This window comes from Lichenostomus cassidix, chromosome Z, assembly GCF_008360975.1.
Source record: "Lichenostomus cassidix isolate B80296 chromosome Z, HeHo_3.0, whole genome shotgun sequence".
NCBI classification, from domain to species: domain Eukaryota; kingdom Metazoa; phylum Chordata; class Aves; order Passeriformes; family Meliphagidae; genus Lichenostomus; species Lichenostomus cassidix.
In genome coordinates, this window is record NC_139511.1 from 3,556,801 (window position 1) to 3,579,956 (window position 23,156).

Consider the following 23,156-nt stretch of genomic DNA (forward strand, 5'->3'; position numbering starts at 1 on the left):
TCTTCTAAACTATTTTTTTCCCTGTACTAGGTATTAACCATTGTGTACAACAGTCAAGTCAATCTAAGCACAGAAGGCTTGTGTAAGAAACAATTTCTAGCTTATGCAACCAGTTGTGTCCCTTGGAGCCATTGGGCTGTAAATAGCACACAGTCACTGACATAATCAATCAGATGTGCTTTACTACATGTTTGTTTGTACTGTTGAAAATCAAGCTATCATCTGGTCATGTAATATCTGTAAAGTCCAAACATTCATTGGTTTTAAGTCATAGTAATCCTCGATTTTATAGATAGAGAGATGTATAAATACAGATTTGTTACTACAATGTTTCTAACTTTATACCATAATTATTTATTGTGTTATGTGTTCATACATGCACAAACATTTCTGCAAAGAATTCACCTCCACATCAGTGCAGCACCCATGGACTTAAATATGTTTTTTAATTCTGATTCCTGGTGCAGATAAGGAAAACAAACCAGTGCTACTTTCAGTGAAGTAGCTGCTTAAACATGCAGGGAAAGAACTGATGTAAACACAACATTTTATTTTATTTTTTTTTTTTTAATCTTCTATTTTGAATGTCTCAGTTTAAAGTATGCCTCTAAGGGTACTTCTTAGTTAAACCCCTTTTTTTAATTTTTAAGACGCCATAATGTAAATTAACAGACAGTGGCATAAAAATAAACAGAACAGATTATCACCATTGCAGAGAATAAAAAGACTTTTTTTTCCTTTCGCTGTTTTGCAATATCACCTCTTAAAAATAATTTTTTATCCTGTTTCAAGTGAACTCCTAGTGTTTTGAAAAAGAGCCCAAAATATCTGATTACACTAGGCTCTGACAACCTGCCACTTCAAATTCTTGAAGCTTGCTAATAAAATTTTATTTCTGGGAAAAGTCTTGCTCTTCTGCAGCCATAATTTCTAGGGTTTTTAGGCTGATGGATTGCACAGGAATGAGAAAGAATATATGTAAAAATCACCCATACCAAGGCACAGCTCAGACCCAGCAGATTTAATTTTCCCTTGTGTGGTGACAATGGATAAAGCTCTGCTTTCTGTACTTAAAATCCTAGTTGGAAAAGACTTCTAAAATAATTTGAGTCCAGCTTTGATAAATTTGGAAATAGCTAAGTGTTTTCTGCCCCATTACCAGGCAGGGAATGTTTGTATGAGAGGCAAATGTGATACCCACTACACTACAGAATCAACCCTTAAGTTGAGCTCACATAACCTGAAGAAGTGCTTATAGTCAACACAATCACAGCAAGCAATTTTATTTATTCAATGTCTAGTGTAAAACTGCAATTTTTCCCGTTCAAATACCACACCCTACATGTATGAATGGTATGTATTAGTATGTTTTTTTGAGGTGACAGAAATAATATCTGAAATTTTCAAAAAGTCCCCTAATCTGGCTCTCTAATGCAGTTTCAGTAAGAATATGAAGTTAATGTTGCCAAACTTGAATTCAGATCCCCCAGTAAGGCAAAAACTCATTCACATAAATGATGAGCCTTATTTGAAGGTGGACCTGACTTGTGCAAGTAGCATTTAGACAAATTTCCCTGCACTGAGACAAAGGGTTTTCTTGGACCTGCAAGAAGATGCAGGGTTTCTCTTGCAGGGTTTAGTACCTTATGAGAATATAAAATTAAATTTTGCAGTTCTCTGTGGTCTCTCGATTGTCATTACATTTGTGTGTGGAAGCAAAGGAAACAGATTTCATGGCAGAGACATTAATGTAAAATTTTTTAGATACAACTCTGCTATAAAAGCCCTGAGGTTGGTGTGTGGAGTAACTTAACATTAAAGAGGACTTCAAAGAGAGAAAAACGATGCAAACCCACGTGCAAATTGACTGTTAAGAATTCTTCAGTTTGTGGGGTTGTTCTTTCAAATCTCATCTGTGTTACAGAAAACTAAAAGCAAAATAATTAATTATACCCTTTTAGGTGAATTCATCCTCAGAGTAGAAAAATGAAGATGCTGAGAGCCTCGTAAAGCTAAATGCAGCGTAAATCACCTCTTGTGTGGAGGAAACATGAGAAGAGCATCACTCAATTAGGTCACAGGCTCTGGACCACCATGAGCTACCTGGCACCAAATTCTGCCCTCCCAGCTGCATTGGGATCTTCAGAGATCCCTCTTGTGTTTTGCTCACAGTTCAAATACAACATCCTGTAGCGTTTAAAAGAGTGGAGGATTTAATTAACCCTCCTCAAGGATTTAGTGCTCGGTTATTTACTTTTTTAAAAGAAAATTGTGGCTTGGGATTACTTCTTTTGCATTTTGAATTCAGCTTAAACACTTAAGGGGATGTTCTTCCAATTTGGCACAACTGGTACATATTAGCAGCTATGTTTTCTGGCAGAGCTGGAAATCTGGGGGTCTGGAAGTGCTTGCCAGGCTAGAAAAGCAGAAATAGGAAATACTGCCATATTGCTTCCAATGCAGCGGAGTAGCCTGAAGTTCAGTTAGGTGCCGCTGGTTATTTGTTATCATCACTTCGGTTTATCTCTAAACTTGGAAGCTCACAGAAATAGGATTGCAAAGAAAACGTGGAGATGCTGAAACTCTGAGGCATTGCAAGGTGTGATTGTGCTCAGCACACTTCTCTGCTGCTGTTCACGTTGGTACCTAAGGGGAGAGAAATCAATAAGGCAATTATATTTACAGCTATGCATTCTTGATAACAAAATCACCGTGCTCTTGGGGGCAATAGATCAGGTGCTGAAGCTTCAGTGTGTGTGTCTGGACTGAACAGCTCAATATTAATTTATAACTTTATTTATTACCCGTTGGGGTTGGTTGGTTGGTTTGTTTATTTATTTATGCGATCCATTATTATTTTAATGATATACCACCATCACATCGCTCTGGAAACTGGGCTGTCACCTTTGCTTTCTCCCACATAATAAAGCAGAAATTACTAATTAATTTCACACTTCAGCATTTGAAAGATGTAGAAGCTGATGTGGTGCCTTATAGATCCACAAACAGAAAAAAATTAAATAAAACAGACGGGGAACACTTGGACGCTACTTTTTTTGTTGTCTGTTTTTTGTGGAGTTTTTTTGGTTTGGTTTTTGGTTTTTGGTTGATGTTTTGTGGGGGTTTGGGGTTTTTTTGTTTGTGTTTTGGGGGGGGGGGGTTGATGGGTTTTGGGGTTTTTTTGGTGTAAAGGAAAGGGTTCCTTGCTCCCTGCTCCTTGCTGGGGGACCAGGATAAGCAACAAACATGAGCTGAGGCAAGCATTTCCAACAGCACCTGCCTGGGAGGGACACCAGGAGTGTCTGCATGCTCCAAAACTCATTTTTATTGTGGCTTTTTCCATAGTGTGACTAGAAAGATTACCAGAAATCTGAACTCTGGCAGTTACCTCACATCCCAGCCCTTTGGGCTGTGTGGCTTCCAAAATACACTTTAAAGCAGACATTCCTGTCTCTTGTAGAAGTCTAGGTGAATAAAAAAAAAGATATTTAAGAAGAATAATTCTTATTTTGAAAGACACTTCTTAGCATTTTTATATCTACAGCAAAGGGATTCTTTTACAGCTTTAGTCTTTGTTCTCTGCAAAAGTCTATGAGCAGAATATTACCACTGCTAAAAAAAATATATTTTTAAATATTAGTCTGTATTATTATTTATTATAGAAATATAAAAACCACTGCTACAGTGAAGCAGAGATGTATCTATAGATAAAATTACATTTATTAGTTCTGTTCACATTTATTTATTTCTGAGGCATGGTATTCTACTGAATAAAAATTCTTGAAGATTCATTTTTCAAATTAGGACAAAAATTTTCCAAGCTACCCAAGTTAAAGGAGTTTTATTCTCCTCCTTCAGAAAAGGAGGGGAAAAAATGGGTTGTTTTAGTCTCTAAAAATAAAAAGTGCTTCTGCCTAAAATGTTCCCGTGCTTTACCTGACCTGAGTTTGTGGTAAAAGATACATCTCTTTCTTTCAATTCACTGTTAGCTTTCCTAAAACTCAATTTCCAGGCTTGATTCTGAGCTACTCTACTCTCCACAAATGATACTTGCAAGTATTTAGGCTTCTTCCAATTACAGTGCATATAACCCCTGACAGCAGTATATATTTTTACAACCAAATTGCTGAAATCGTGGCACTTTACATACCTCAACTGTTTTTTTCCATGGAAGAACATGTTCAGGAAACCAGCTGAGATTATAAAGTAAGAAAAACTAACACTTCTGCAGTTCTGTTGATCAGGAAATTTGCAGAGGGAATATATAAATCAGAGTAAATTTTAAAGCACTTTTTTTCTGTTGTTAAATACGTGAAGATTACAAAGCAGCTGTTAGGTCCATGGGATTAATATAAATAGGTATACATATATAACAACCTTCATTTAAGTTTCCAGCAATATTTGCAATAACCTGACCAGTCTGTCCACTAGTTGTCCCTTGCATATTACACAGCACAGGAAACTCTACATGTTTGCAAATGGTAAAACATATTTTAACATGAAACACAACTTTAATTTGGAATAACATCACCCCATATATCCCACATACTGTATTTTGAGTATTTGGAAATTTTTTATTATTATTTCACTTTCACCTTTGTTACATTTCACATTAAAAACAAGCAGATTTGATCTAAAAATCAGCTTCTACACCGTTTTCAGACTTTTGTTAGTGTTGGGAAGACCTAATTATAGAAAGTTTTGAACTGCTAGTGACTCCATCCAACACTAGATACAGACAGGATGGAGCACAGTCACTGAAATGTCATACTGACAGATTTCAGTTGTGCTTTTTTCTGATGTGTCAAAATCATTATTTCTGTTCTGCATTAGAACTTAAGTGGATAAACAACTGCTTATGTACTTACAGAACCTGATGTTTATTTAAAAATCCTGCCTTCCTTTCAGAAACCCCCTTGAAAGTTCAGGACAATGCAATTTTTTTCCTCCAGGATCTTTTAATTAAATTCCCTGCTGTATAGTTGGATTGTTCTCAAGGACTTGTTTCCTAAGCCTCTGACAAAATATCCAACAGCTCAGACCTGAAAGGTGTTATTGGCATCATTGATTATTGAAAATATGTACCCGTGAGTAAATCCTGCTAACAACACTCAGCAGCTGTTAGTATTTAAACATGCCAATTAACTCATCATTAGGGCAGATTACTCACAGAGCTCTACCATGTTGTGCCTAACCTCCTACAGATCCAGTTCAGTCATTTTAAGACAAATCAGATATCTCCACTGTTCTGCTGTCATTTTTCTGCTGTCATTTTCTTTTAGAAGGGATGATCTGATGGATACCTGTCAACACTGAATAAAAACCAAAATAAAAGCATCTTCTTTCTTCTCACTTAAGCAATTGTACATCCACCAACTCACTCTTCCTGCTCTCTTTCTGCTTGGTTTTTGCATTTATTGTCAGCTTGCTTGTGGATTTCTTGCCTCAGCAGTGTTGCCTCCACCTCAGCCACAACTGGAGTGGCCAATTGCTGCTCTGAAACTGGTTCTCATTTGAAAATATCCCAGAAAAAATGTCAGCTAGCAGTGGCTGTTCCACTGCTGCTTCAATATGTGAGGCAAAACCCTGAAATACGGATGCAAAATCAGGATGTGGTATATGAAATAAGCATGTATAAGTTAGAGAAACGTGTATCTATGTTTCTATAGAAAACATATCTGGAAACATATATGTATGTTTTTTTTTTTTACCTAGAAACATATATATTTGTGTAAGATAGAGAATATTCACAGGCTGGTCTGGTTCTGGGCAGCATTGCCTTGGTTAAGCCCTGTTTTGATTTACACAACCAAAATTCACCCAAACACAGTAGAAATCCTGTACACTTCTCTGGGTGCTTTGTTTGTACTTCAGTCATCTAGAAACAGTGAATATTAATTGTATATCATGGAACAAAATCCTTCACCTGGGACTTGTGCTGAGCCCTCCTGGGTGCTGAAAACTTGGTGGCCAGCAAAAAAACAGAAACACATCAACATTTTAATTCTTTCCAAGTAGAGCACTAACCTCTGCAGAGATTTATGAATAAAGAAATTCCATTGTGTTGCTTGTGGAACAAACAATAGTGATACTAGGGCTGGTTTACAAAGAATAAATTAAACACCAGAGGAGTAAGAGTGCAAACAGTGGCTCCCTTTGATGTTGTGCCAGTGTAAATGACCTCGGAGATGCTTTCATGGCTTTCTGTGAATAATAAAAATAAGCAAACACTAAAAAATGAAGATTAACAGTGGAGGGCAAGAGCTATTAAGTAACTTTTTGAAGATGGAGTCGTATTCTTGCCCCAAATGCAGAGCATCAAGGTCTCTAAAAAAGAAATCTATGACCTTTCAGGAACTAAAACAACTTCTAATTTGTGTTAATCATAACCAGCATGCGCCAGAGGAAGCTGGAGAGATTTTCCTACAAGATTTTAAATGTTTCAGAGCGAAGTTGAGCACGAGCCACAGGGTGCCGCTATTCTGCCAAATAGTGAACATTTCCTGCATTTTTCTCGCCCAGTAAATTCAGGACAACGGGGAAAGTCGCGGTGATAACTAACCCTGGGGGAGCTGAGGAATGGTTTTGCATCCCGATGGCTCTGCCTGAGGAATTACGAGGTGTATTTCGATTTTTTCACTGCAGTCAAGCCCATTAAAATGAGGAGTGAAATTCAGCGTGAGCAGAACGACAGAAGGGAGTAAAACACAGAGGCAGAGCCAGACAAGCTCCGAACAACTTTTTCCACTCTATCACCACACAAAATTCTCATCAGATGCTTTAGTCTGTGGTTTAATTAGTGTGTACTGTATTTAGACAGCTTCTTAGCATTTCGAGGTTGATCCCCCAAGATCCACCTGTTCTGGTGTTATGCACAGATTTCTCCTTAATTTAAAATCTGCCTCATTCCTGAGCTGCAAATGCCTCCTGGCAGCCTTGTCCTTCTGTACCTGGGGTGAGTATGAGGTTAAGTAGTAAATGGCTTTTCCCAGTGTTGCTTCAAGAGAAACTGGTCTGCACTGATTGAGTAAATCCATAATGAATGGGCCTTGGCAGAGATTAGCTCACCTTGATCAATAGAAATTATTTATTCAATTCCTTTGTAACAAAAGCTGCAAGCACCTGGTTAAGGAAATTATAATGCTTTGCATTTGCTTCTTGCAGTAACCCCAAAGTGATGAAGTGCTTCCTCATTTGTATACTGAATTTGTAATAGCTTGCAGTGATAATTTTCAAGAATAACAGATTCTCCTAGTTTTTAATAGCTAGGAGAATATAGCTTGCTGGGGAGAATTTAATTACTTTTCCATAAAGTGCTGTAAAAACCTGACAAATACAAGATTGTCCTACTTCAGCTCACAGCAGGATTTGTTAATTTCTGTTGTTTACACTTCTCATCTTAGTTCTTGGCTAAGAACTGGAACCTACTTCCCATACTTTTTGCTAAGTAAGGTTCTAAAATAGGAGTGGAAACCAGTTCTCAGCACCTCCTCATGGCGGTTAGGCTAAATTAAAAAATTATATTTCAAGTAACTTTACTATAGGTAGAATACTGCCGTATTTACTTCCAAAACAGCTGCTAGAAGAAGTCAGGGAGTGCAACAGTGGGATTACCTGGGCTAAAATACACCAAAAACACCTAGGTAGTATTTGATACTAAAAATTAAGGGATGGCAAACATTAGAATAAGTATTGAAGCATAAAGAGATAAAATCATTGTAATCTTTCACTTACTCCTATATAAAAATCTAATTATCGTAAAATTCCCACAATTAAGCATAAATATAAGAGAGATTGTATCTGGTTGTATTCAGCAACAAGAAGTATTTCTAGTATCATTCTACAAAATTCTGTAAAATTACTCACCCCTCCAAAACTATCAGGCCAGTGTTAGAGCAGTACTACTAAAAATAATGAAGGTAACAATAACAACCCATTAAAAATTCTGTGGGCAAACCATTTCAGGTACTGAAGTTTATCAGAGATGGAAAGGCAGTGGGAAAAATGTTATGTCCCTCAAGTAAAGTGCTCACTATTATTGGGAGACAGGATCAAAATGTCACTGAGAAAGGGAGGACTGCAGATTATTTTTTAGGTTTTTCTTAGTACATAGAGTATGATACTCACTGGACTTACCAAAGGGCAAGAGCTACCAAAAAGAAAGATTCCGTAGCTCTGAGACTCAACAAGAACTCAAAGACTTTCAAGATTCTTTCTTTGCCAATTATTTAATTGAACAGTTTTTCAGACAATGTTAATTTACAACCAAAGAAAATGTCTGCAAGCCTGATTCCATTCTGTATTCATGCTAGCACACTGTAATTATGATTAAAGGCACTTAAAACTTTACATGGTTGTATGAAAACTCAAATCCAAAGAACATTTGGAAGCTCATTAGACTGAAGATCTGTTAATTAAAATTACATATTGCATATGATTCCTTGATGGATTTATACTGTCTGGCTGAAGAATCTAGGCATATTAAAAACAAAAATTAGGTCTGTATTGGATGCAAACTTCGAATTGTGGTTATTGTTCTGTCCTGACAAACTGGAAGTCCTTGAACAGATAATTACACACAATTTTCGAGCCTCAATTTTGTCTCCTGACAAGACTACATTTAACTTAAAGCAAAGGGACATCTCAACATATCCTCTGAATCAAAACTGGACTTCTTGAAATACAAGGAAAAACTTCTAGAAAGAGATGCCCAAATGCTGCATCACATCAGTTTAATTTTGTTCTTCAGTTAAAGAAATTACTACAACAAAATTACTAACATACTGCACTTCAAGTTCATAAAAAAAAATAAATCACACAATACTGAAATAAAATATCAAAATGTAACTGCAAAGGAGCCCCTGCAGGCCTCAAAAATTGATTTTGTTGAGTATCTACTTTATTATTTAGATGCCTGAGCTGCATGCAGTCACATTCCAAATATTCTTCACATCATATCATGAACAAGAATTTTCTTGAAGCTACAGGCTGCCTGCCAGCAAAGTCCTTTTTTTTTCCTTGAATATGAAGCAACAGTTGAAGTAGAAGGAAACCACAGAAAATGAGGTAAATATATATAATAAATAGTAAAGGCACCAACTGATTACCTGTTATGTGTCTCATTAGTTTCTGAAATACTGAAAATAGCAGTCTTCAACATCAATAGAAAGTAGCTGAATGAAGAAGAAAAAGGAAGAAAGAAGAAGGAAGAAGAAGAAAGGAAAAGGAAGAATTAAGAAGAAAAGAAAAAGAAAGAAGAAGAAAAAGGAAGAAGAAAGAAGAAGGAAAAGAAGAAAAAACAAGAAGAAGAAGAAAGAAAAGGAGAAGAAAAAAGAAGAAGAAAAGGAAAAATAAGAAGAAGAAAAAATAACAAGAAAAGAAGAAAAAGAAAAGAAGGAAGAAGTACTTAACTAGCTAACTGTTTATTTGGGCAGTAGAGATCGTTGCAGCGTAAGGGCCCTTCTAGTAGGCCGAGTTCGGAGAGGCGGGTGACTACTGCCCAAAGGCAGTGCCAGAGAGGCGAAATCCAATGGCTCCGAGCTATAACCGAGAACCAGCTCCCAGGCAAAGAGAGGTGTAGTCCGTTTTGCCGAAGCAGGAGAAACTTTATTGAGGACGAGGTTGAGAGGGGTAGGAGGGAACCTGGCAAAATGGCCCCGAACCTCTCGGGACAGGGCGTTTTAACGGGTGCAGGAAGGGGAGGGCAGAAGCAGGGAGAGCCAATGGGGAGATCAGGATACGGGATTGACAGGAGTGTGGTACAATCAGGACTTACGAGGGGAGGGGTGACACCAATCATCAACCAATCAGAGGACAGCGAGCAACCGAACAAAGAGGAACATTCCAGAACTAATACCATAACGGGCGACAGAGGGGAGGGGACAGGGCCCGTCTCCACGCCCAAGGCAGGACCATCAAGCTGCAGGCCTGGGGGTGGTCAATCCCATGGTGGTATCTCCCGTGGGCCTGCAGGGCTGGGCTGATCCATGCAGGCCAGGGCCACCGTCACACCTCCCCCTTTCTTTTTAAATAAAAGAGAAATTAAATACTTAACAAACAGTGCTTTGAAAATGGCAAGGCACAAAATAATAAGGAAGAGGGACAAAGCAATCCACAGTACCCTATTAACATTTGAAGCTGCCCACCCAGAGAGCCCCCAGTTGTCAAAAAGATGCCCCCACCACGTTTCAGTCTCTGTTTTCAAGTCTCCGATCTGCTCTCGGATTTCTTGGATCTTCGTGGCGATGCTTTTGCCATGGGTGCTAAAGTTGAAACAACACAGACCTTCGAAGTCCTCGCACCCGTGGCCATGGGCAAGGAGGAGGAAGTCGATGGCCGCACGATTTTGCAAGGTGGCGTGCTTGACTGCCTCCTTGTCTGCGAGGAGCTGGCTCAGGGCCTCTGAGGTCAGCCTTGCGTGTTTCCCGAGCCAGCATTCTAATTTCTCTACGTCACCTGTTGTAGAAAATAAAAAGAAGGCAGGCGGGTAAGGCTGGGGGCGCGCGGCAGAAGGACGCACAGCAGGCAGTCTGCGGTTCTCCAGTGGTTTATTATGCGGCGTCGTAGGGAAGGTTTGGGGAAGGAGAGACGGGGCGGATAAGCAGGGACGGGCGCGGGGTCTGGAGCTCCGGAGGCTGCAAGCTGTCAGCGGCAGTTGGTGTCGGGCAGCAAGGTGTCCCGGTGAGCAGGACAAAATGGCCGTTGAGCACACAGTGGACTAGGGTCTTAAGGGGAAGGAGAGAGGGAGTGGTTTGGCATGCAGGCCAACCGGGAAAGCCATAGGGAAGAGGGACAGGGGTAACAACCAATCATTACAGGAGAGGGGAGGACACATAATCCAAACCAACCAATGGGGTACAACTTAGGAGGGGAACAAAGAAGAACAGTCTGGAAACTAAGCTATATATGGGAAAGGGGCGGCGGAGGCGTCTGGGCCAATGATCCTCTTAGCTGGTGCATACATTGCCGCAGGGGCTCATGGGCTGATCTCACTGTCACCATGAGTGAGACAGCACAGGCTGTCCCTGCCCCCACGGCCGGCCCTCTAGCTGGCAACTCAGAGGTAAAACCTCCACAGTCACCCAAGGCCTTGTAGACTGCTACCCACGGGACCAGAATTGAAGCCGCAATTCTCTTTGATCGGGGCCAGGTCACAATAGTGTCATTACATTTTTCGTCCAGATTTACTATATCTCTCTTTTGGCGAGCCAATCCGACCGAATTTCTCCAATTTAACAGCTGCTTCTTGTCTGGGGTTAAGGTAACCAATCTCCCGAGGGCGCACGGCCCTCCTCGTAGACGAGAGGGGATTCCCGCCCAGGCATGCTTACCGCAAAGAAGGAAGATCCCTTCCAGCAAGACCTTCGGATAAGCGTTTGACCAAGCGGGGTTGGCCGCGGTGAAATTGCACCACTCTGCGGCTCGGTACCTTTTGCTCACGTGGATTTGATTGAACGGCATGGGATACAGGTCATCCGGGTCATGCTCCATGCCTTCAGGAAATTTTGGGCTGTACCGGCGCGGGCTGTCAAATTGGACGCACAGTTCCGCTTGGGTGGACCCCAGTAGCTCAAATTCCTGGGGCTCCCCATTCCCCGACGGAAGATGATGATCAACCCACTCATCCCAAGAGCTCACCGGGTCGGGAAATGCGCGGTAGCTGCCCGAAAAAGGGAACTCACCCTTTTTCAACGGGATCCCGATGAGGCACGTTGACATTGGGTCCTCCGCCTTGTCCATGCCCAGACACAGCCCCTCTTGCTTCAGTGTTTTGGCCAGGGTCGTCCACACGTTCGCTTTGGGCTGAGGGACGATCCAGCTCAGGGCGCTTTTGACGAAGATCGTGGACCAGAGGAGAAGGTGGAGCAGGTTCAGGGAGAACATCTTGGTGAGTTCTCTGGTAGGGGAGCGGATCTGCAACAGAACAAAAATCTTAGTCTGAGTTAAACAGGGTAGGGGGAATCAGGGGAAATTCTTCGAGAGGTTCTGGGCTTATCACAGGGGGGAACACACACGACACCAGATCACTAATATAGGATTGAGAGGGAATCTCCTCAAGTAGGGGATTCCTGTTCTGCTTTCTTTTCCTGCCTTTCCAGCCAGCTGTTCGGAGTGCTGCCCAATCTGGCCTAGCTTTCTTTGAGGCGAAGTAACTTTGTTTCTCTTGACTTTGGGGCTTCTCTGTCCCCTTCCCAGCCACGTAGGGTTTTACCCATTTACTGGGTATCCATTTCAGTCCTTTCGGGGTAGACACGCACGCGTAGCCTCGTCCCCACGTGACTAGGGGGACTGGCCCTTGGATGATTAGAGACTCTGGGTCTCTCACTAGTACTGGCGGTTGTTCCTTCAGTTTGGAGCGTCTATCATTGGCAAAGTGACGAAAAGTTGGTGGCTTTGGCTCCTCATACGAGCAGTTGAGGAAGTTTATAGTAAAAAGGGCCTTGCAAAGGCGCCTCTGTGGAGTGTCAATTTCATTCCCGCCTCTCTGTCGAGACAGGACTGTTTTCAGTGTCCTGTGGGCGCGCTCAATTATTGCTTGCCCAGTCGGTGAGTGGGGGATTCCAGTAATGTGGGAGACTCCCCACTCATTAAAAAATGTGTGCAGCTTGGCGGAGGTGTAGGCTGGCCCATTATCTGTTTTAATTTGTCGCGGTACGCCCAGGGTGGCAAAAGCTAGTAGAAAGTGGTTTATGCAGTCTTTTGCCTTTTCGCCAGCGTGGGCTGACGCGAACATTGCTCCTGAGAACGTGTCTGTGGAAATATGAATGTACTTGAGCCGGCCAAACTGGGAGACATGGGTAACATCGGTTTGCCACACCTGGCAGCTCTCCATGCCGCGTGGGTTTGTGCCGCTTGCGTGCGCTGGCAGGTGATCGGTGGAGCAGTTAGGGCACGTCGTCACGATGGCCTTAGCTTGGTCTCTAGTTAGGCTGAGCATTCTGCTCAAAGCGGATGCATTCTGATGGTACATCCCATGGCTGAGCTTCGCTTGAGCAAAAATGTTGGGGGTGCTTGGTGAGATGGCTGCAGCAGCAAGTTGGTCCGCTCGCCGGTTGCCGTCCACAATGGGCCCAGGTAGGTCTGTGTGGGATCTCACGTGCATTACGAAATAGGGTTGCTCCCGGTGGGAAAGTAGCGCAGTTAGTTTCAGGAGCAACTCAAACACTTTGGTGTTTTGTGTTTCTTTTAGGGCCGAATTTTCTGCCCGGAGGGTGACGCCTGCTACATAGCAGGAGTCGGTGACCAGATTTAAAGGTCCTGGGAATCTCTCAAAAGCCCTAACCACGGCTGCCAATTCTGCAATCTGGGGTGATCCAGAGACCACCTGGATGTCAGCTTCCCACTGCCGCGTCTGTGGGTTTCTCCAGGTCAGGAGCGACTTGTGAGAAACCCCCGAGCTGTCCGTGAAAACTGTTAGGGCTCCCGGTATGGGGAATTTGGAAAGATGTGATTTGGGGACGAATTTGAAATTTGCGTTAAATAATTTATGTTTCTTGTGGCCAGATTTAATTTTTCCCGTGAAACCCTCCAAGGCATACTGTAAAGGTTCACATGTTTGAAACGAATAGTCCAAATCATTGAAGTGAAATGGCACCCAGATCCACATGAAATCCATCGCGGCTAGGCTTCTCAAGCTTAGCCGTGCTTTTTTGATCACCTTGGCCGCCAGTTCAGCTGGTGTGGTCAACGTCTTGGAGAGCTGGTGTGGCAAGAACACCCATTCGATGATCATTAATGGATCTTTTAGTTTAACGTCCCATTGGTAAATGAGCCCGTGCATGTACTGTTTTTCTCCCAGGATGATTAATTCGAAGGGGAGGTAGGGGTCGCATCGGTGGGCTTGCTTTAGGGAGATCGCTCGTTGGATTTCTTCTAGGCATTGCTTGGCTTCAGTCGTCAGGAGTCGAGGGGAGTCTAGATCTTCTTTCCCTTTTAGAAGGTTAAAAAGCGGAGCAAGTTGCTCTGTAGAAATCCCCAGGAGCGGCCGGATCCAGTTGATCGACCCGCACAGGCTGTGTAGGTCTCTCTACGTGCGGGGTTCCCCTCCGATGGTGAGGGGTTGAGGGACAATGGTTCGGTCCCTGACGACAACTCCCAGATATTTAACAGGACTCATTCACTGGATTTTGTCTGTGAATCCGGCCTTAGTTAAAGTCTCTTGCAGCACCTTTAGAGCAGAGTCGGTGTGGCTCCGCTCATGGGTGCAAACTAATGTGTCGTCCATGTAGTGCAAAATTCGGGCCCCAGGGAACCGTGCTCTGACCAGAGACAGAACTCGGTCAATATACCATTGACACAACGTTGGTGAATTTTTCATTCCCTGGGGCAAGACCATCCATTGGTACCTTTTGGCGGGTGCCGAGTGATTGATGGTTGGCACCGTGAATGCGAATCTTGGCGCGTCGGCTGGATTCAGAGGGATATGGAAAAACGCGTCTTTCAAATCGATGACGGCAAGGCTCCAGTCGCGCGGCAGCATGGTGGGAGAGGGGAGCCCGGTTTGGAGTGGCCCCATGGTTTCCCTGACAGCATTGATGGCTCGGAGGTCCTGAAGGAGCCTCCATTCATTCCTGCCCTCCTTTTTTATAACAAAAATGGGAGAGTTCCACGGACTATAAGAGGGTTCTATGTGGCCCTTGGCGAGTTGTTCTGCGACCAGGGCTTTGAGCGCTTCGTGTTTCTCTAAAGTCAACGGCCACTGATCTACCCACACTGGATCATTGGTCAGCCATCTTAGGCGCGGGGTAGAGCGCTCATCAGTGGCCGATCTTAAAAATCCGAAGGGTGAGCAGAAATGTTTAGGTGAGTTCCCCATTGGGAGAGAGAGTCTCTCCCCCACAAGTTAAAAGGTATGTCCATCACATAGGGCCGCACTCTCGCGGGCACTCCCTCCGCATTATAGATATCCACCGGTTCGACGCTTTGTTTGGCTAGGGATTGTCCACCTACGCCCCCAATGGGCGCGACTGTCTCCTGCAAAGGCCACTGATTCGGCCATGTATCCTGGGAGAGGATGGTAATGTCAGCTCCCGTATCAATAAGTCCAGTCACTGATCTTTGGAAACCTTGTCCTTGCATGTAACAGGTGGCATATGGTCTGCTTTGAGTAATTTGCTGAGTCCACCACGCCTGCATGGATCCATCATTCCATTCGTGAGCAGTCCAGGTGGTGACTTCTGGAGCGGAGGCATCACTTGTGTCCTCGCGCGCTGCCTCGACGCACTGGTTTCTTAGTTTTTTGAAGACTCCGGGGGCACAATCTGGGAGGTTGGTGGCTGGAAAACAGCTGGCTGGGCTGGCGCAGGAATGGCGGGACCAGGTACCGTTGGGCTCGGGCCTGGGGAAGAAGGACTCGAGGGGGATAGGTTAGGATAAGGCACAGGACAATTTTTCGCAATGTGGCCATATTGGCCACACTGGTAACAAAACAAAGGAACAAGGGGTCTCCGTCCTTGTTGGGTATTTGAGGGGGCAGCATTGGGATAAGCGTTGAGAAACACCGTAGGAGCACCTTGGGGCTTAGGGGGGTCAATGGGAATATTGGAGCAGGCGTTGATTAGTAAGGAGACGGTAATATGGGTATCAGGGGACAGCGAATTTATTCGCTGCTTGCATCTGGCATTGGCGTTTACCGTAGCTGTATGGATAATGATTTCATCTTGATCATTGATGTTTTTAAATTGCCTTCGAACTGCTGCAGTTAGTCGATCAATGAAGTCAACGAACAGTTCATCAGGCCTTTGCTTAATATACGTGTAAGGGAGCTGAGCCTCAGCTTTGGTAGGAATTGCAAAGAAGGCTTGCTGGGCTGCTAAAATAATCTCTGCAAGCACTTCTTCTGACACAGCTCTAATTTGGTCCTGTGGTCTTGACCAGTTTCCCGTGCCACTAAGTTGGTCTAGAGTTACAGCTTGGTAATTGGGGTCGCTTTGACGGGAGGTTAACAAGATTTGAAGCCTTTTCTTCCAATTAGACTCCCATTGTTTCTGTTGACTTTCAGACAAAAGACAGCCAATTAGTTCTTTTATATCTGTTGGACATTTGGCTTCTGATTTTAGGATAGATTGGAATAGCGATTTAAAATAGGTGGATTCACCGCCGTAATTTTTGGCTGCTTTACAAAGCTTTTCTTTGGTAGCTAGGGAGACTGGTTGCCACACTAACGCCTTGGGCCGGCTATTGTCAGCTCTATAGGGAGTGGGACTAGGTGTGGGGAGAGGGGAAGGTTGCCAACGCCGTGCAGGGGCTGCAAAAGGAGGGGAAGCATCACCACTTCCGGGTCCGCCAAGATGGCGGCCGGATGTTGTGGTTTGAGGAGGGGACCGTGGGAATGCGGTCATGGGATTTTCCCACGGCTCAACCCCTCCCCCTGACGCCACTTGGGTGGGGAAAGACACGACCGGAAGAGGTAGGGTCGGGGGCAGAGTTCGGTCAAGGGAAGTGAGGGTTGACAAGCAGGGGGGAGGATCCGCAGGGCGGATCCCGTCTTTCGCGCCGGCGGGAGATCTGTGAGGGGAAGCGCGCGAAAGGTGGCCATTTTGTTTTTCTCCAGCGCCATCTTGTTCAAGGTTAGTCAAGGGGAAGGGAGCAGCAGAGTGGGAAGAGGGGAAGGGGTTAAGGATAGGAGCGCTCGGGGGCAGCGAGATGTCCTGGTGCTGGAAGCTGCCAGGCGCGCTATGGCGGGATACATGACTCTGCTTTCGAAATTCAGGAGGGTAGGAGGTGTAGAGAGGCAAATTAGCAGGGGATTTTTTAATAAACTTATAAACTTGAGCATGCAAGGCAAAAACCCTTTTGGCAGTGCGATCTCCCTCTTTCCCCGCTGCCAAAAGTTTATGTCCAACTGAATCCCAATAATTCAAATCATAAATTAAGGTAGGGGAGTCGGGGGGACAATGCTTCATCACCCATTTTACAAATTTGTTTAGGTCTTTGGGGAAGAAAAGAACTGGGTATTCATTAAAAAGCTCAGAAAGGTTAGTGTACATCTCTCTTTGCATGGTACTGTCCTTAGACAAACGGGATCCCATTTCGTTAAGGCTAGACCTACTGGGAGCACACCAGCGAGATGGCAAAAAGGGAAAAATTAACAAAAGGTGCTGGACAACGAGCACGCTCTTTGGGCCCCACACACACACTATTTGGTTCCAAAGACGACCCTAGGGGTTCTCGGGCGACCGAGTGTTGGGGGGTCTACACACACACACACCCCCCCAACCTCCTCCCCGCAGCAACCTTACCTGGGTACGGGTGACCTCCTTGTCTCCCCGATACTCCGCCGCCAGGAACTTAGAAGCCGTCCGTCTGGGGTCGTCGGTAGCCGAGAAGTCCCTGTTCTCTCAGGGCTTCCGCGGAGCTCCGCACAGTCTGGTGTGAGCTGCCACAGCGGATCTCACTTGCCGGTGACAGCTGCAGTCGACCGTGCCTCCTCACACAGGGCACCAATTGTTGCAGCGTAAGGGCCCTTCTAGTAGGCCGAGTTCGGAGAGGCGGGTGACTACTGCCCAAAGGCAGTGCCAGGGAGGCGAAATCCAATGGCTCCGAGCTATAACCGAGAACCAGCTCCCAGGCAAAGAGAGGCGTAGTCCGTTTTGCCGAAGCAGGAGAAACTTTATTGAGGACGAGATTGAGAGGGGTAGGAGGGAACCTGGCAAAATGGCCCCGAACCTCTCGGGACAGGGCTTTTTAACGGGCGCAGGAAGGGGAGGGCAGAAGCAGGGAGAGCCAATGGGGAGATCAGGATACGGGATTGACAGGAGTGTGGTACAATCAGGACTTACGAGGGGAGGGGTGACACCAATCATCAACCAATCAGAGGGCAGCGAGCAACCGAACAAAGAGGAACCTTCCAGAACTAATACCATAACGGGCGACAGAGGGGAGGGGACAGGGCCCGTCTCCACGCCCAAGGCAGGACCATCAAGCTGCAGGCCTGGGGGTGGTCAATCCCATGATGGTATCTCCCGTGGGCCTGCAGGGCTGGGCTGATCCATGCAGGCCAGGGCCACCATCACAAGAGATGTCTAGAATAACGAGTTTTCAGCTTAACACAGTAGCTGGATCTGTGTTTGAGGATTCATTCACTAACAGAGAAAGTCCTGAGGAAAAAAAGTGGTGAATATTGTGGAGACTTCCCTCCTTTACCTATTTTCAACTCAGTAATCCACTAACACATGCACAAACAGGGAGCTGATCAGGAACTGCAGAAATCATTAGAAAACAATAAATTCTTTCTCCCTTACGCCTGCTGAAAGTCACACAGTCTTGTTAAATGTTGCTTCTGGATTAAAAATCGATTTTGGGGTAGAAATGAGAAGATGCCTGCGTGCTCTCTTTTTGAATGGTGGGATCTCTGGTGTAACCTCTCCAGTTGAGTGTTGAAACTCCAGTTAAGTACTGAATGAAGACACAGAAATACTGCAAAATCAAGTCAAACAGAGAGAAGGGGGCAGGGGAGGAGAGGTTATACAGCTGCATCGATTAGGAATAAAATGAAAAGTTTATATTTTATAGCACCTGAGCACAAGTTACAACAGGGTTGCTTTAATTGGAGATGCTGCTGAAATAAAACTGCTTTCTGGCTATTTATTTTATGTAGATCTCAGAGCAGATGATAAAGTATGATGAGACACTTTATATCATTTTTCCTTTACAAACTGCCATGGGATCATAATTGCAGGAACAGCCAAGGCAGGAGTTAACCCATCATGTGTGTAAAAAGTAAGTTTTATCATAAAAATTACTCATCACAGCCCCAGACATTAATTCCCTTCTGCAGCTCAAACCACTAAGAGCATTTTGATGTATCAGAATTAAGTGCTACACTGGTCCTCTACACCTTTCAATTTTAATTATGAAATCAGCTTTTTATTTATTTCAAATCAACACAAAACACAACACTGTTGCCATTATAAACTTAGCAAAACACAAAACACTTAAATAAAAAATCCATGGTAAGAAAAGAAATGGGTTACAACGTAGATCATGCTGGTAGTCAGTCAATTATTTACTGTGTAGCAAATGGGAAAACAGCAGTAAGAGGCAAAATATCCCTGAGAAAAAAGTTCATGTGAATAGAATTTGTATTCCACGTGCTGCTTTTAATCAGATAGTTAGGTTTAAAACAATTGCAACTTCAAATGTAAAGGCACAGCTTTTTTTATTCAGGTGGATTTCAAAATACAGAGTTTTAACACTCTGACACTTTCTATTGGCTTTTTAGCAAAGGGGCAGAACATGACTTGTGTTTCACTATAAAGTAATCAATTAGGAAAACCAGCAGAAATCAACTTTTGCATGATAATAACTATATTTTGCGTTAATTTGAAAGAAGTGTTAACAGTGTAAGGTATTAGAAAAAGATCAATTTCTTTTAGAAACCCGTATTATATGAGAGAAAACAAAACAAAAACATTTTGTGTTAGATAGTACTTCATTACTTAACACATCATTGGAAAGTACATCATTATCCTGAAAAAGAAATTATTTCCTCTTCATTTGAAGACCATACCAGAGCCTCACACTCAGTCTCTTTTCTCATTTTCTTTCAAACTGTAGATGATTTTTTAAGTGATGAGTGTTGCAGGATGTTACAAGGAGAGGCTCCTTTTGCCTCAAATCCATGTAAAGCACGGGGAGATATTTCTAGGAAAAAAAGAATTAATGTATAAGAGTTAAATGAAAATTCTGCTGTTTACTTTATAATGCCAGACAACTGCTATTTGTTTTCATGTCATTTATGTGCAGTCAAAGGCCTGGTGAGTATGAGATGGGAAAAATTTGTTTAGCAAAGTGACTGCTGCAACCCTTACATAATTCATGTGGGCCAAAATTACACACATTATTTCATTGTCTTGTTACTCTTCAGCTGTGTGATCTCAGAGATTAGGGGTGTAGGACATTTGCTGACACCATTTACCAGAGCAGCCTTTATTTGTTTGAAAATAAGTGCTTATCTTAAATCCCACAAAAACTTCCATCTTCCTCAAGTACTCTGCACTGGGCTGGAATTTATGTAAAGTAGATTTGGCTATTAAAAAAGTTGTTAAACACAGCTGTGCTTAGCTCTTTCTTAGCACTGTGAGCAAACATACCTCAAATTATTTTATTATTATTATTATGCCTGCAAAAGAATGGCCTGACCCAAAACTTTTTAAAGGGAAAATAACATTGATTTCTGATGTGCTCTGGCTTAGCCTGAAACCAAGTGCTCTCTTGCTGCTCAGGAAATTAATATTTGGATACCAAGTGTCACCAGTGCCATTCCCAATGGAAAACATTAGACACAAAAATAAAGTCAAAGTGCTGCCCACATGGTTATTGCAGGATGTGTCAGTTGTGTGTCACCATGCTTAATGCTCAGATGATCCCTGGCTAGCAGGCAGTGAAAGTTCTTGGAGTGAGAGGCTGACCTGTTATGGTTTGGGGTTTTTTAAAGCATATTCCTCAAGGTGCTTTGCCTCAGGCTAACATCTCTAAAAGCTGTTCTTTGCACTTGTATTGCAAGATTTTGCTCTCATATTGGAATAAAATTCTCTAGCACATTTTTCTGACATTCCTCCACTCCTTACTGAAGTTACTGAATATGTGATGCTGTGATTATTTTTTTGATTTGCCACCTTTTCCCTACTTAAGCATCAAGATTTTCACATTTCACCTGTACAAAATTACTCCTTTCCCCGAGCAGCCTGTTCCAATGGTTGATAATCCTTTCAGTGAAGAGTTTTTCCCTAACATCCAAGTGTAATATCCTAATTCTCCCCTGGCAGTGCTTGAGGGAGCAGTTGCAAACCTGATGTTTGTAGCATAAGGAAACTTTCTTTTCCCCCTCTTTTTTTTCTTTTTTTAAAAACTTCTTTTTTTTTCCATATTTATACCATATTATAAACAACCTGATCTGAGGGTGAAACCAGTTCACACCATAAACACCTAATAACACATAAACAAATAAACACAGCTGACAAGGTAAGACAGTTCTGAACTGGCAGGGCCAATTAGTGGTTTGGTTAATTGAACTGTGTCAGGCAACATGACAATCCTTCTGAAACCAACAAAGGAACACAGCCAGGTTGCTTCTTGACTTCTGCAGCGATTCTGTCTAAATAAACTGAAATTTTAATCCCAGTTTAGGAGTTGTGTGCCTGTCTCCTCCAGGTTCCTCTGGGAATTTTAGACATGCATCCCAAAAAAGGCTACACTTGCTTAGGAGCAAGAGGGATAAAATTAATCTGAGCCCTGAGCTGTCAACGGCATGCTGATCTCTTTATTTAAGCCTGCTTTCCAGCCTGCTGCCCTCTCTCTGAATTTCTCCCTCCTGCCCTTTCTCAGAAAGTACAGCCAGGTGAGATCCAGTCCAGCAATTCCCTTGTGTGAAGCTTGTCAGGTCTCTCCTGTCCCAGTGCCAAACACCAGCCTGACACTGGATTTTCTGAGGCTGAGCAAGGAATGAGCAGCCAGTGTCAGCTGGCAGCATTACCTCTGTTCAACAGCAGGGATTAAGACTGGCTGAAAATGAGACACTGGGATCCTGAGCTGACTATCCCTCATGTAAAATTAAATGCTAGTTAATTACTCTGTCACACCAGCAGGGTGGGATTGCTTTCCTGCAGAGCTCTCCCCCTACATTCTGTTGTGCTTCTCAAAGAACAGAGGAAGAGGGAGAGCAGATTTGTACCCAGAAGATTTGTCTCTCACTCTCAGCCTAGGGACAACTCCTCTGGCAAAACCAAAATACTGACAAAAATACAGCCACTGGAAGAGCATGAGCCTGCAGCTCCAGTTGCCCAGCAGTGGATATTTGCTATTTTTCATTTGTAACTTTTCTGGAGAAAGGAAAACGAACACACCTGACAACTGCAACACTTTAGAGAAGTCAAATGGAGCATCAAAATCATCCTGTGTTGCAGATACTTATGTGCACTAATGAGGTCCCATCTCAGTCATCTCTACACTAAATGTCCCCAGCTCTTTCCCTGTGTGCTTTCATTGTTGTGACCCTTTGTGCTCTAATGATACACTCCAATAATGTGGATTTTTTCCATTATCTCAGGAGGTATTCCTTTGTCCACCTGAGTGGGTGCCCAAAATCCATGTTGCAGGAGAAGGGAGGAGAAGATTTTGAGGCTGCTGTCCACTTTTTAGTCAATAATGGAGGGCATGGAGTGAGGGAAATGGGTTTAGCTGCCAGCCAAGATTGAGCTCTGCTGGGAAAGCTGGAGCACTGCTGGTGCTGGCCATGGGGAGCCTGATGGAGCCAACCAAGGACTTTTGGTTGGTTTTCTCACAACATGCTGTGAGAAAAAGCAAGATGTGACTGGGAAAGGGGCCATGCAGAGGTGAGGCAGCACTTTTCTGGGACAAACATCCTTGTTCTAGGACACAGCAAACAAAAGGCAGCATCAGCACAGAAGTGGGTATGAAGTGTTGCCCAAAGGTTGATCTGTAGCAGGAATGAGATTGCACAAGGCTGTCGAAGTGCCCAGGACCCTGGACATCCCATCAGCTGCACTAGCTCCTTCCCACCCCCTGTCTTCCTCCCTCCCTCTTAACTTTCCTTATTATTTCTTTCTTATTTTTCTTTTCTCTTTACTCTTTTTCCCCTTCCCTTCCCTTCCCTTCCCTTCCCTTCCCTTCCCTTCCCTTCCCTTCCCTTCCCTTCCCTTCCCTTCCCTTCCCTTCCCTTCCCTTCCCTTCCCTTCCCTTCCCTTCCCTGAAACTTCCCTGAAACTTCCCTGAAACTTCCCTGAAACTTCCCTGAAACTTCCCTTCCCTGAAACTTCCCTGAAACTTCCCTGAAACTTCCCTTCCCTGAAACTTCCCTGAAACTTCCCTGAAACTTCCCTGAAACTTCCCTGAAACTTCCCTGAAACTTGCCTGAAACTTCCCTGAAACTTCCCTGAAACTTCCCTGAAACTTCCCTGAAACTTCCCTTCCCTGAAACTTCCCTTCCCTGAAACTTCCCTTCCCTGAAACTTCCCTGAAACTTCCCTGAAACTTCCCTGAAACTTCCCTTCCGTCCCTCCGTCCCTCCCTCCGTCTATTAATTTCCCTTCCTTCTCTCCTCGCTTTCACCCCACCCTTTTTATCCAAAACCCAGCGCCCTGCACTCAGAACATACCGATTTCCACACCGAGCCTGTAATTACTAATAAAACTTGG

The 23,156-nt window shown here is 43.7% G+C and overlaps 2 long non-coding RNA genes across 3 annotated transcripts; both read right to left on the reverse strand.

Annotated features, from left to right (window-relative positions):
* Positions 1-595: 595 nt before the first annotated feature.
* LOC146424241 (uncharacterized) lies at positions 596-5,005 on the reverse strand. Its single transcript, XR_014846793.1, has 3 exons — positions 4,869-5,005; positions 3,389-3,464; positions 596-2,646 (listed from the first exon to the last, which is right to left on the reverse strand). It is a non-coding gene; the product is annotated as an uncharacterized LOC146424241 (long non-coding RNA).
* Positions 5,006-18,845: 13,840 nt separating this feature from the next.
* LOC146424242 (uncharacterized) lies at positions 18,846-23,141 on the reverse strand. Of its 2 annotated transcripts, none has more exons than XR_014846969.1 (2): positions 23,117-23,141; positions 18,846-22,289 (listed from the first exon to the last, which is right to left on the reverse strand). It is a non-coding gene; the product is annotated as an uncharacterized LOC146424242 (long non-coding RNA). The 2 variants fall into 2 exon arrangements; XR_014846968.1 differs by having other exon boundaries at positions 18,846-22,370.
* Positions 23,142-23,156: the final 15 nt, after the last annotated feature.